Source organism: Myodes glareolus, chromosome 1 (genome assembly GCF_982192425.1).
Source record: "Myodes glareolus chromosome 1, mMyoGla1.1, whole genome shotgun sequence".
Taxonomy (NCBI): Eukaryota; Metazoa; Chordata; class Mammalia; order Rodentia; family Cricetidae; genus Myodes; species Myodes glareolus.
The window spans coordinates 68427840-68440190 of NC_142026.1; the positions used below are offsets into that span (position 1 = coordinate 68427840).

Below are 12351 nucleotides of genomic sequence, written 5' to 3' on the forward strand. Positions count from 1 at the left end.
GACCTTCAGAATATGACATTTAAAATGATTTAAGAGCTTAAGAGTTTTTATGACAATGAGACATACTGGCAGCATCAGTTACTTCAAGATGATTATGAGCAGTGAAGAGTTTGCTAGCCATCTGGGCAAGATACTGCTCTTGCCTGTACTGCTTGATGGTATGCTATATGAACTGGACATGGAGGATTCACAGAAAAATGACTGCTGAAGTTGCCTAAAGAAGGTGAGACAGTCCTTTGAGGTTCCTGCTTCATAAAAGAGTCTGCCAGACGTTCTGCAGGACACAATAGAAAGTGATTGACAAATTGCCAATGTAGCTGGAACTGTCTTTGAGATTTCCTGCTTCATGGAAAAGTCTGTTAGATAATATGGGCCTGTAGGCTGAAGATAAATGCCACAATATTACAAAAGAACTCTGGGTGACTGTCCAGGCAGCAAGATGTTTCTGTCAATTCTAGAGTTTTGGAATTTGCTTACAATGCACTTCCTATTTTCTTAGGTAATATTATATCCTTCTGGAGTCTTTGATGAAGTTGAAGAATAGATAGTTATAATTATAACTTTCCTTAGTTATGATAAAAGATAAAGTAGGTATAAATATTGTAACTGTAATTCTTGCTTGATACCAGTTTGTAATATGTAATTTTATTATGTTAAACTTAAAACCTTCCTTCTTATTTAGACATAAAAGGGTAGATAATGTAGGAAGTCCTTCTGTATATGTATTGCTTTTATTGGTTAATGAATAAAAAGTATGCATTGATCTGTGATAGGGCAGAGAAGAGATAGTGGGGAATACTAAACTGAATGCTGGGAGAAAGAAGGCAGAGTTGAGAGAAGCCATGGAGTTGCCAGAAGAAAAAGATGCAAGCCCCCATCTGGAAACTTCCAGGAAGGCTATGAGCCTCATGGTAAAATATAAAATAATAGAAATGGGTTAATTTAAGAGATAAGAATGAGCTAGAAATATGCATAAGCTAATAGGCCAAGCAGTGTTGTATAGTTTCTGTGTGATCATTTCAGTTCTGGGCAGCGAGAAACAAACAAGCAGCCTACATCTACACACCCACTAAAAATTACTGAAAAGGGGAAAAGTGATAAAACAAGTATAAAATACTGAACATAAATGTAATTTTATAAATTTCTTACATCATAGGTTATAGGAATGAAGTTCTAAATTCTCTATAAATACAATTTATTTATTTATTTAACCTAAATGTCCCAAAGTTAAGTATCACTTATATTTTTTCTTGTAGCGTTTTTAAAATTTTTATACTATTATAAGGATTTTTTGTCATCCATCTATCTATCTATTTTTTTTGTTTTTTCCAAGATAGGGTTTCTCTGTAGCTTTGGAGCTTGTCCTGGAACTAGCTCTTGTAGACCAGACTGGCCTCAAACTCATGGAGATCAGCCTGCCTCTGCCTCCCAAGTGCTGAGATTAAAGGCATGCACCACCACCGCTTGGCTACAAGAATTGTTTTAAAGCTAGAATTTCATAAAAAAATTGGAGTTAACTGATAAAGTATAACAAACCATTAATAATAAAAACAAACCAAATATTTGATGGCTCAAGCATGATTAGGGCTGGAGAGATGACTCAGAGTTCAAGAGCATTGTACTTTCCTTGTATAGTACCTGAACTCAGTTCCTAGTACTCAAAGCAGGTGAGTTACAACATCATGTAACTGCAACTTCATGAGAACCAATACAATATTCTGGCCTCTAAAGACACTACACCTAGAAATTTGTACACACACACACACTCACACACACACACACAATTGCCACTACTCCATTATTATTACTACTACTGCTGAAACTACCAATTATTAAAAAATACTCCAAATTCAGTAACAGTATTTATTATATGACCACACTAAGTCATTCACATGTACAACAACAGGAAGATAAACCCCACTGTCCATACATTATTTAAAAGTTTTAAGAACTTATTCCCATGGGAACAACCCTGGAGGGAAACCAGCCATTTTCGCTTGGAATTTCTTATTGAAGGCTTCAGCTTGGGCTACTGTGACGTGATTCTTCCAGTTCCCAGTCATGCCTGTAAAATGTGAAGCAAACACATAGATGAGTTAATGATGTTCTTAATATGATTCTCACTCCTTCACATGCTGTTACTATCTGCTTGACAAAGACCACATAGTTAATAAAGTGGAACCACCAGTAACTCTGTGGAGCACACTTCTTATTCCTTGAAATAAAGTGCATCAGACTTTTACCTCTACAGAAATAATGTCTCACTTTTTCTTATCCCAACCTATAAATGACACAATTTAACAACATCAACTATAGCTTTTTTCTATGTCCAGATTGTTACTGGACAAATACTTCCAGTTATCTCTGCTTCCATCACACTATCAAACCCAAAAGAGTTTCTTATCTCAATTTTCGAAGAAGACTTCAATTGTTCTTTCTAAATTTTAGTATTAAGTGTAAAAGTTTTGCAAAGCATGCAATCAACTTTAAAACATCTTTTAACACTAATATTAATTTATGTGTGTGTAGGCACACATAAATGTGAATGTAGGTGCCTGCAGAAATTTTAGGCATCAGATCTCTTTGAACTAGAGATACACACTATTGGGAGCTACATGCAAATTACTTAATGCTTCCATCTGATGCAGGATATCCAGCTACAGCAAGCCATGAACATTCCAAGATTATTGTCTTCAGTCAGTTTGGTGTTTGATGATGCATGAATATTTATATGATTCATCATTCCATTCTAGTATGTCTTTAATTTTGACATTAGAGATTCTATATTGTTCAACTGCTCAGATTTTATTGTATTGTGTGTTCCTTCACCCTAGAGTGTGGATGTGTTCCATATAGTTGCTTTTAGTTCATTTTTCCTTATTTATGTCACTATGATCACCTCTTCCTATCTTCCTTCCAAGTAGAATTCTGTAGTCCTCATTCTTGTTCTATTTTATTTCATAGCTGTGATACTTTGGTACATTTTCGTTTTGTACATGACTGCATCAGTCATTCACACGTACAACAACAGGAAGATAAACCCTGAAATAAGATAAGCCTGAAATAAGTATCTAATATGTTCGAAAATGGAACTTTTTCTTATATCACCAAAAGCTTCATTTATCAAATCATACCAGTTATATACCATATACTCAGTATGGAACTAACAAAAGCATTCATGAAATAGTGAGGAAGATACTGGTCTTGTCCTCATTTTGTTCATGAGAAAAAAAAATTAGTCATTGAGATGTTACCCAGCATGATAATGACGAATGTGAATTTGAAGCCAGAAAGATTAACAATAGAAGTCATGCCTTACCGTATCACCTTCCATTCCTTATTTATCATGCAAGGTAACTTTAATTTACAGTAGTTTTATTAAAGAAAATATAAAATATTCTTAATTAAATGGTAATTATTGGTATACCATATTCAAATAATATCCCATTAATTGATGTGACCATAAGATTCTAATCTGTTAAAATTGGAATCTATCAGCATCCATTGCTACTCTCAGCTTCATCATTATTGTCATTACTAGAGCAAACTTTGTTATTGTTTCTCACAGCATGTCTGATGCCTGATAAGCCAGATTGGATGCTGAGCTACCTGGATCTTAGAAAATTCAATATGGTGCCCACTAGAATGTATCAATCCAGATGAGAGAAGCATGTCTTTGCAGGTGCCCACATGAAGTTCCGAGTACAACTTTGTCAGTATCCTGCACACTTAACAAGCATAATTTCTCTTTATTTATTCTTTCTAAAAATTTCCTCAATCTCTGGCTAGCTAGGGGAAAGGATAATTCTAATGTGTGCTGGCTTAACTCTTGTTGGAAAGGAGTTTGTTCATAGATCCGGAAACTGCAGGTATCACAAAAGGTTGTCATCCATACTTTCCCTTGGTTCTTATTGTTCTGTAGATAGTGGGCTTCTCCCTACGTCTTCTTCCCTCTGTGTCTCAGATTAATGTCTTCTCGGGACCTCAGTAAAAATGATTAATGACTCAAGAACTCTGTCTAGGAAAAATCTAAAATCTTTGAAGTTTGTCAGAAGACTTTTTATCACGTATCTTGATTGTGACAATGTCTTTATAAAAGTTCTGTCAACTAACCAGTGAACATGGATAGCAATTTCTCTGGTCTTCATTTCCTGCAGTATCTAAATATGGAACCATAATCAACACAATTTTGTCTATGGAAAACTATTGCTTGATGTTTAAAACTAGATTAATCCCACTTGGTCAGATGGTTTAGTCTGACCCAGGTAAGGAGCAACTCATCAGAGGCAAAAGAAGGTATTTTATATGTCCTGAGAAAGACAACTAAAGGACGAGGAAAGCAGGTCTATAGAATTCCTCCAGGTTAAGGCCAGAATAACACTTAACACAGCTGTTTATGTATTATGATCTAGGGAATTAGGTACATAATGGTAAGTAATGAATTAATTTTAGAACTAATATTTGATCTGTTCATAATTTCAATATTAAAAGGGAAACAATCTGATATAGGAAATGAGAGACTTCTTATGTGAGACCTTCATTTCCCATTAAGAGAACTCTGTCTCCACAGAGTCCAGAGCACAAGTATGTGAGATTATCTTTCAACAGCAGTGGATTCTACCAGAGGCCTCAGTCTTCAGTGTATGGATGATCAAATTCTTGAGGAGACATGTTTTTGTGGTCAAAACTGAGTCCAAACTCTATCTTGTGAGGACATTAGGAGTAATGGATTAAATGAAACCTGTTAACCACTTAAACTTACTTATCTCTCTATACAATGCTGATGTCCTTATGTTATAGGATCTGAACCTCACACTGTGTGGTGGAGGAGAACTGAAGGTTAAGGCTGAAGCATGTACATTACTGGGAGAAGAATATTCAATTCATTATTCTTCTCTTCCTACATATATACCCAAGTTCCTTTTTCTTTTTCAAGTCATGGTTTCTCTGTGTAACAGCCCTAGATGTCCTGGAAATAACTCTGTAGACCAGACTGGGTTCGAGCTTAGAGATTCACTTGCATCTACCTCCCAAGTGCTGGGATTAAAGACATGCACCACCACTGCCAGATTATACTCAAATTCTTCACTCATCCCCAAAGAACTGACATCTGACTCATTCTTCTTTAAACCTGAGTTTCATATCACCTATTATCTGCTAACTAAATGTAGATGATACTCCAGGTGTGATTCACTCTGGCAAAGTTACTTCTCAAGTTTAAAACTATGAAACCATATCCACAATCTTCCCCACACAGACAGGATGCCCAGATGTAGAGAAGCAGGCTATTCCCATTCCAGGGGAGACAATTTAGAATAAACAGAGTATTCCCAAGCCTGAAGCAATTCAAATTTAGATTGGCAAATTGCTTCAGATTCTAACACTTGTGTGAATAATTTGCTTAGTCTTTATGAGATCTATTCGTAGACAGGAGTGTTTCAGCAATCTTGACATGCTCAACATCTTCTTCAGCTATTAATGGAAGTGTTCTCTATGGCCATCATCTTAGATATATCTTTAATCCCTACATTAAACATTTTCTTTAGAGTTGAGGTATAAAATACATGGAAACTTACAAAGCCTCATTGCAACGTATCTACCCTTTTGTTTCACAACGAAGGTATTGGTATTGCACACAACCATCTGCAATCCTAATATGTACTTCCAGAAAAAAATCAGTTCCTTTCAGAGTTCCCGAGGACCACATAATCACCACCAAACTATTCTCCAGTATGGTCTATGAGGAACTATGATGTAATGAACAATGAGTTCTGAAACGTTCCCAAGTATTTCTTAGAGACTTATTAGAGCAACAAGACCTCTACTTGTTCTGATGTGTTTTGAACCTAGAAAATTTCTTCACCTTTTCTCAAGAGGACCAATCCATTAGTAACCACATCTTCTGTGATGAGGCTAATGTTGGACATTTTATTTTCTTTCATTGCTTGGAAGGAGCTGTACTTGAGGACCATATCCAGTTCATCTGGCTCTAAATTCTTTTCTAGGAAGTCACAGATCTTCTCTATTGTTTTCCTTGTGTCCTAAAAGAAGAGGAAACCAAAATGAGGGTAATAAACAGAAAATACTCATAGAATAGATACACAGAAGGGAACTCTAGATGGAGGATGGACAAAAGGACATGAAGAAAGAAATGAGAAAACATTGAAAGTTTAGGAAAGAAATAGGCCATGTATAAAGGGCAGGAGTTACACACAGCATTTATATATTGAGTGGATTTGTTGATCTCTGGCCCTAAAAGACAGAGGTTAGAATATCTTTTAAAGAGGAGAGGGCATTAGAGAAAGGATCTCATATAATGAAGGCTGTATTCAAACTTACTTGGTAGTAGATGAAAACCTTGAACATCTATCTGATCCTCATGCTTCCATCTCTGTGTGTTAACATGGGTGTGCCAACATGCCTACTAAATGAACTGGGATGTCTTTTTCTTGAGACAAGGACTCAGTATAGAGCTCTTCCTGGGTGTATTAAAGTTGCTATGTAGACTAGATTGACCTCAAGTTCAAAGAGGTCAGAGATCAACCTACATGATTTTACTAAGTTCTGGCATTAAAGGTGTGCCCCACCATACCACCATACCCAACCTGCCCTAAGATGTTTAAAGCAACTCATAAAAATATTTGTAGACAGTGGTGAGTGGGACTGATGGCAATGTGCACAAAGAATTTAAGAGAGGTTAATGTTTACACCATGTAATAATGACTCCTATGGGAAACTGAGAATGGCATAGCTTTACAACACTTTCATAAAAATGTTCTCAATATTTATTACTTGAGGTATCTTGGGAGATATATTGTTTTAAGGTATGATCTCAGGCTATAAGTCAGATGGGCATCACATTCACCATTTTTCTGCATCAGAAACCCATATAGTAGAATTACGGCTGTGCAATAGCACAACTGCTGTAATCATGGGATATAGTCATAACAAGACAGAATCTCGGAATACAGAAGACTTTGTTTTGATTTCTAGCCCTGTTCCTGGGCCCATAAAGGTACTATTGGCTCAAAATATTTATTACATGTTTTATTACCAATCAAATCGACATATCATGGGAAGGTAAACAACCATGATGATAATGAAATATAATGTATTGAATGGTTGGACAGATTTATGGGAAACTGAACTACCATGAAGCACAGACAACTGAGAAATAAAGATTTCTGGGGAGTATTGAATTTTATTAAGTGAAAAATGATTTGACAAAAGGAAAAGACATTTTTTGGTTTTGCTATTTACAAGGAAACATTCTGTTCCTTGAAGAAAAAGAAGATCAAGTTCCTTTTGAATAATTCAATTTTCCTGATTTGTTTCTCCTAAATATTTTTCATTAAAAGTTGTTTTCATGATTCCTGCTAGGGAAGTAAGGAGACTGACTGCAGATTTTAAACATTCCCTGTCCTCCTACACATAGAAACCCCCAGTCTCATCCCCAGAAATGCCACAGAAAATCCGTGACAGCACCCCCATCTAGAACGGATCCAACAGATCTTCTAACCTTATTCCTCCAACTCGTTGCACCATCCCAAACCCCAACTCCAACAGGCCTTCTTTGGAAACCAGAGACTACTCTGGCCATGGAAGAGCTAAGATAACTAGAAATCTTTACTTCCTTCTCGTTCCTTTTAGTCCAATGATCCCGTCTGATCCCCAGCTCCGTAACAGAACACATGCTTTAGCAAACCACATCCCTACTGAAACTCACAGACATCTTATAACAGCTCTATCCCAACACATTGCTTTGTCCCACACCCCTACTCCATCAAGCATTCCCTGGGAAACCACAGCCCAAGCTGGGCAAGGAAGCACATAGGCTAAATGCTGATTTTCATCTCTGCATTTGCTTTTCTAAATCCAGTTTCTTAATCTCATGCTCAGCTCTGTGTTTAACACCTGCAGCAACTGACCTACCCCAAATGCTCCATTTGCAAGAGGATGACTTCAATCTTATACTCCAAAGTTTATTCTCCCTACCTATTGCTTTCTTCTATCCCTAAAATCCCGAAGACACCCCCTATGAATGCACAGGCCACTCTAATTAGAAAACCAAGTAGACTAATTACTGATCTTCACATCTCCCTCCATTCTTCTAAGCCCAAAGCCCAGTCTCACTCACAGCTTTATATCAAAACTTCTGCTGTAGCCTGCCAGTGTCCACATTCCCCAGTGACTAAGTAGGCAGATCCCATGGAAAACTCTGATGTCTTCTCTCCTGTGAACTTTATTTTTCTGCCCCCTCCTAGCCCATTTCCATTCTTAAGAGTCATCTTTCTATACCTAGAAACACATTTTACCTGGAATTTCCATGGGCCATACTTATTAGGATCATAGAAAAATTTCCTACCAGGCAACACACAGCCACAACACTCTCCTAAGTACCAGTCAGGGCAACAGAAAATAAGGAAAGAATCACCAACTGAACAAAGACAGGACCAGATATCATCACCTATAATTTCAATTTTCCCGATACCAGCTGTTATGCAACACCCTAAAAACAGAATCCATAATATCCAGGACAGAATGTCTCCACTAGAGCCCAGTCACCCTACTACAGCAGGCTCCTAGTCTTCCAATATAGCTGTAGAACAAGTAAAAACCTTAAAACAGCCTGTATGGTGATGATAGAGGTCCTAAAAGATGAAATGAACAAATTGCCCAAAGAAATCTATGAAAACACAAAGAGGGGAATAATATAAAAAAATTCAAGGCCTAGAAGTAGACAAAGAATCAATCAAGAAAACCTGGAGTGAAGAAAATCTGCAAAAGAAAAACTTAGGAACTCAACAGGAACCTCATAGGTGAGCTTCATGAACAGGATATAAGATATGGACAAGAGAATCTCAGGCATTGAAGACAACATATAAGAAATAGATACATTTGTTAAAGGAAACGTTAAATCTAAAAGCTCACATCACAAAGCAATCAGAATATTTGTTACACTATCAAAAATCCAAATCTAATAATTTAATAGAGGAGGTAGAAGTAAAACCCAGGTCAAAGGCACAGAAGACATTTTCAACAAAATCATAGAAGAAAATATCCCTACTTAAAGAAGTAGATACCTATCAAAGTAAAAGAAGCCCACAGAACACCAATAGATTGGAGAGGTAAAAAAAAATCCACTTATCACATAATAATAAAAAAGTCTAAACATAGAGGATAAACTATGGATGGATAGTTAAGGGCTAGAATGAAAGGATCAAGTGGGGAGGGAGAAAGGAGGGAGACTTGAGGAACAGAGTATGAAACTACACTGTAAAGTTAAGGAACAATTCATAAAACACATATACAGTCTATTACAGCAGAAACTTCCTAAAATATGTATGTATGCACACACATACACATATATATGAAGGCAATCTAAAGGATATAAACTAGTATTGGGTGAGAGGGTGTTCCAAATGATCATCTCTTATCACCAAAGTAAGTTTCCAGTATTGAGATTGGGTTAGATCTAATTGATTTGTTTACCAAAGTTATCCCATGGGAACCTCTAAACGAAATAAGATTTTGCTGAGGTTATAGGTTGTTCTAAAAAAAAAAACTGACAGCAAATTCACATTGCTGAAGACAATACCTTTACAACTCATTGAATATGGAGATGCTGGACTGGGGACTACATAAAACTTTCACCCATACTTTCTAGCATCTTTCTTATAGGAATGCATTCTGCACACTACTAAATAAAAAATATAAACATGAAACCAGCCAAAAATCCTTTGATCTACAATGGTGTGCTATCTTCAAGATATACTAGTGCAATGGTGTCACAAAGCTCATGGGAGTAACCAGCCATTAACTGACTTCATGTAAGGATTGCTCCTCAAGACAGAACCCATACCTGACACTGCTTTGATGAGCAGAGACTAGATAACCTGGGAAGTTAGGGTAAAGCCAAATAATAATTTAGTCACAGCTAAAAATTTAGTGACAGCATGACTCCTAAAGATGTTTTGGTGTGCTCTAAATAGTGCTTATTCAGACAGCTTCATAGAAGCTTTCTCCCAAAGCAGTTGGGAACAAATATAGATATCGATAGACAGACAATGCAGAAACTGAGATACTTTTGAACAATCAGTCATACATGGTAAGTATACACCAAAACCTTCCCTTTAGAGCTTAGAGAAAAGAAGAAGAAGAAGAAGAAGAAGAAGAAGAAGAAGAAGAAGAAGAAGAAGAAGAAGAAGAAGAAGAAGAAGAAGAAGAAGAAGAACAAAAAGAAGAGGAGGAGGAGGAGGAGGAGGAGGAGGAGAAGAAGAAGAAGAAGAAGAAGAAGAAGAAGAAGAAGAAGAAGAAGAAGAAGAAGAAGAAGAAGAAGAAGAAGAAGAAGAAGAAAAAGAAGAAGAGGAGGAGGAGGAGAAGAAGAAGAGGAGGAGGAGGAGAAGAAGAAGAAGAGGAGGAGGAGGAGGAGAAGGAGGAGGAGGAGGAGGAGGAGGAGGAGGAGGAGAGAAGAAGAAGAGAGTGTGAGAGCCAGAGAAGAGGGAAGACACAAAGAAAACAAAGCATTCCTCATCAACATAGGTAAAGTTCATATGAACCCACAGACTCTAGCAGCGTGCAAAGTATCACATCAGCCTGCACCAGTCCTCTGCTTATATATTAGGACTTTAATTTTGATGTTTTTGTGAGCTTCCTGAACTCACATGTGTAAACATGTAAGTCTCTGCTTGTGCCTTCTCTGTGTTGTTTCATTCTGTTGGTTTGCCTTGTTGAACTCTCAGGTGATACTATTGTTTCATCATATTGTATTTCATTTGTTATATTTTTTCAAAAAAAAAATGAATGAATGAAAATTTAGCCACTATGGTAAAGGTTAACATCTGTACTGTCGTTTATATCTGCTGGGAAAGGGAAAATCAGTTTTCTGCAATGCAGTAGCACTGTATACATCACCCACTCCAGGGAAGTCTTCATATTCAGGAGTAGCTGATGCAGAGATAATAGACTCCACAGTCTGCGTGTATGTGTGTGGTTGCATGTATTTGGTCATAGTTCTGTGGTTTTATTTTTTTTCCTGTATGGTATTGCTTTATTTTGTGAGGGGAGATTTTGTTTTGTTAGTTTTTGTTTGTTTTTTGAGAAAGAACTTAAAGTTAGGTGGGTAAAGAGGGAGAGAATATTTGAAAGGAATTGTGAGAGGAAAAAAGTATGATCAAAATATGATTAAATTTAAAAAATTGATTTGAATAATAAAAATAAGAAAAAAATCAAAACAAAACAAAGAAGCTAGAACTATCAGTAACTTTTATCATCATCAGAGTCTATTTCTAGAGGTAAAAAGTGACTCTAAGACAGCTTCTTCTCCATACGTAAGTTTTTTGAACACTACTAAGGGTGGTCAAATGTTTTCTCCCCTAGAGATTGTGATCAGTGTAATTTTTTTCTTGCTCAGTAAAAGTACAATTGATATCTTTATCTGTAATACATAAACATTTATCTTTCACCTATAACTTCAAAGCAATTTAAATTTTGAGCTGCTGATAAAATAAGAATTTTTTTCTGCTTATATGCATGGTGGCAATCACTAGAGGGAATGTATCTTAACTAAATGAAAATAAAATACACAAATGAATTTAAAATTATTTTTATCAATGGTCTTTAGAAACAACGTCTCTTATACCCAAGGGTAACCTCAAACCCACAATCCAAAGATGATACCTGAATCTGTCTCTGTTTCCCAGTGCTAGGTTTACAATCATGTGACACCCTTCCAGGAACATTTTTTAATTTCTAAGATAAGAGGTATTTGAGAGATACACATAGTACTTAAACATGTTTATAACCTTCAGTTGTGCATTTCAACCAAATAAAACCTGCAATGATCAAATAAGGTAATGGCATATCAACCTATTTAGATGTATGTCATTACTTAATCTTGAAAACATTTTATATATTTTCTAATAATATTTTGAAATCTGCAGTTTATTCTAGCCTACCATGTAGAACTCTCTGTACTTCAGAGCACACTATCCTCTCTGACTGACTGCACCTTGTACACACCTGGTCAAATTTGAGTATCACTCAGTGCTATTCATGTGACTTCAGCATTTGTGCTCTCCCAGGATTCATAGATGAATATCATGCCTTTGCCCCTCTTCTTCTGCCCAAGGGGAGAGGACATACATTGCTGCACATCAGTGGAATGGCACCACTTTACCCATTTTCCCCTGGCCATTGGGTTATCAATTATATTGAATGTGTTGTGAAGATAGAATTACAAAACCTGTAGTACATGTATAATCTACCCCACCCTACCTCATGGTGTAGTAGGTTAAAGAAAACGAGGGTTATGGACTAGGAGACTGGAGAGGGAAACTGATGCAAGTCAAT

General features: G+C 36.5%; 1 long non-coding RNA gene across 1 annotated transcript; it reads right to left on the reverse strand.

Moving 5' to 3' along the window:
• Positions 1-1849: 1849 nt before the first annotated feature.
• Positions 1850-6037, reverse strand: LOC125396012 (uncharacterized). The gene is made up of 2 exons (XR_015002724.1): positions 5864-6037; positions 1850-2065 (listed from the first exon to the last, which is right to left on the reverse strand). It is a non-coding gene; the product is annotated as an uncharacterized LOC125396012 (long non-coding RNA).
• Positions 6038-12351: the final 6314 nt, after the last annotated feature.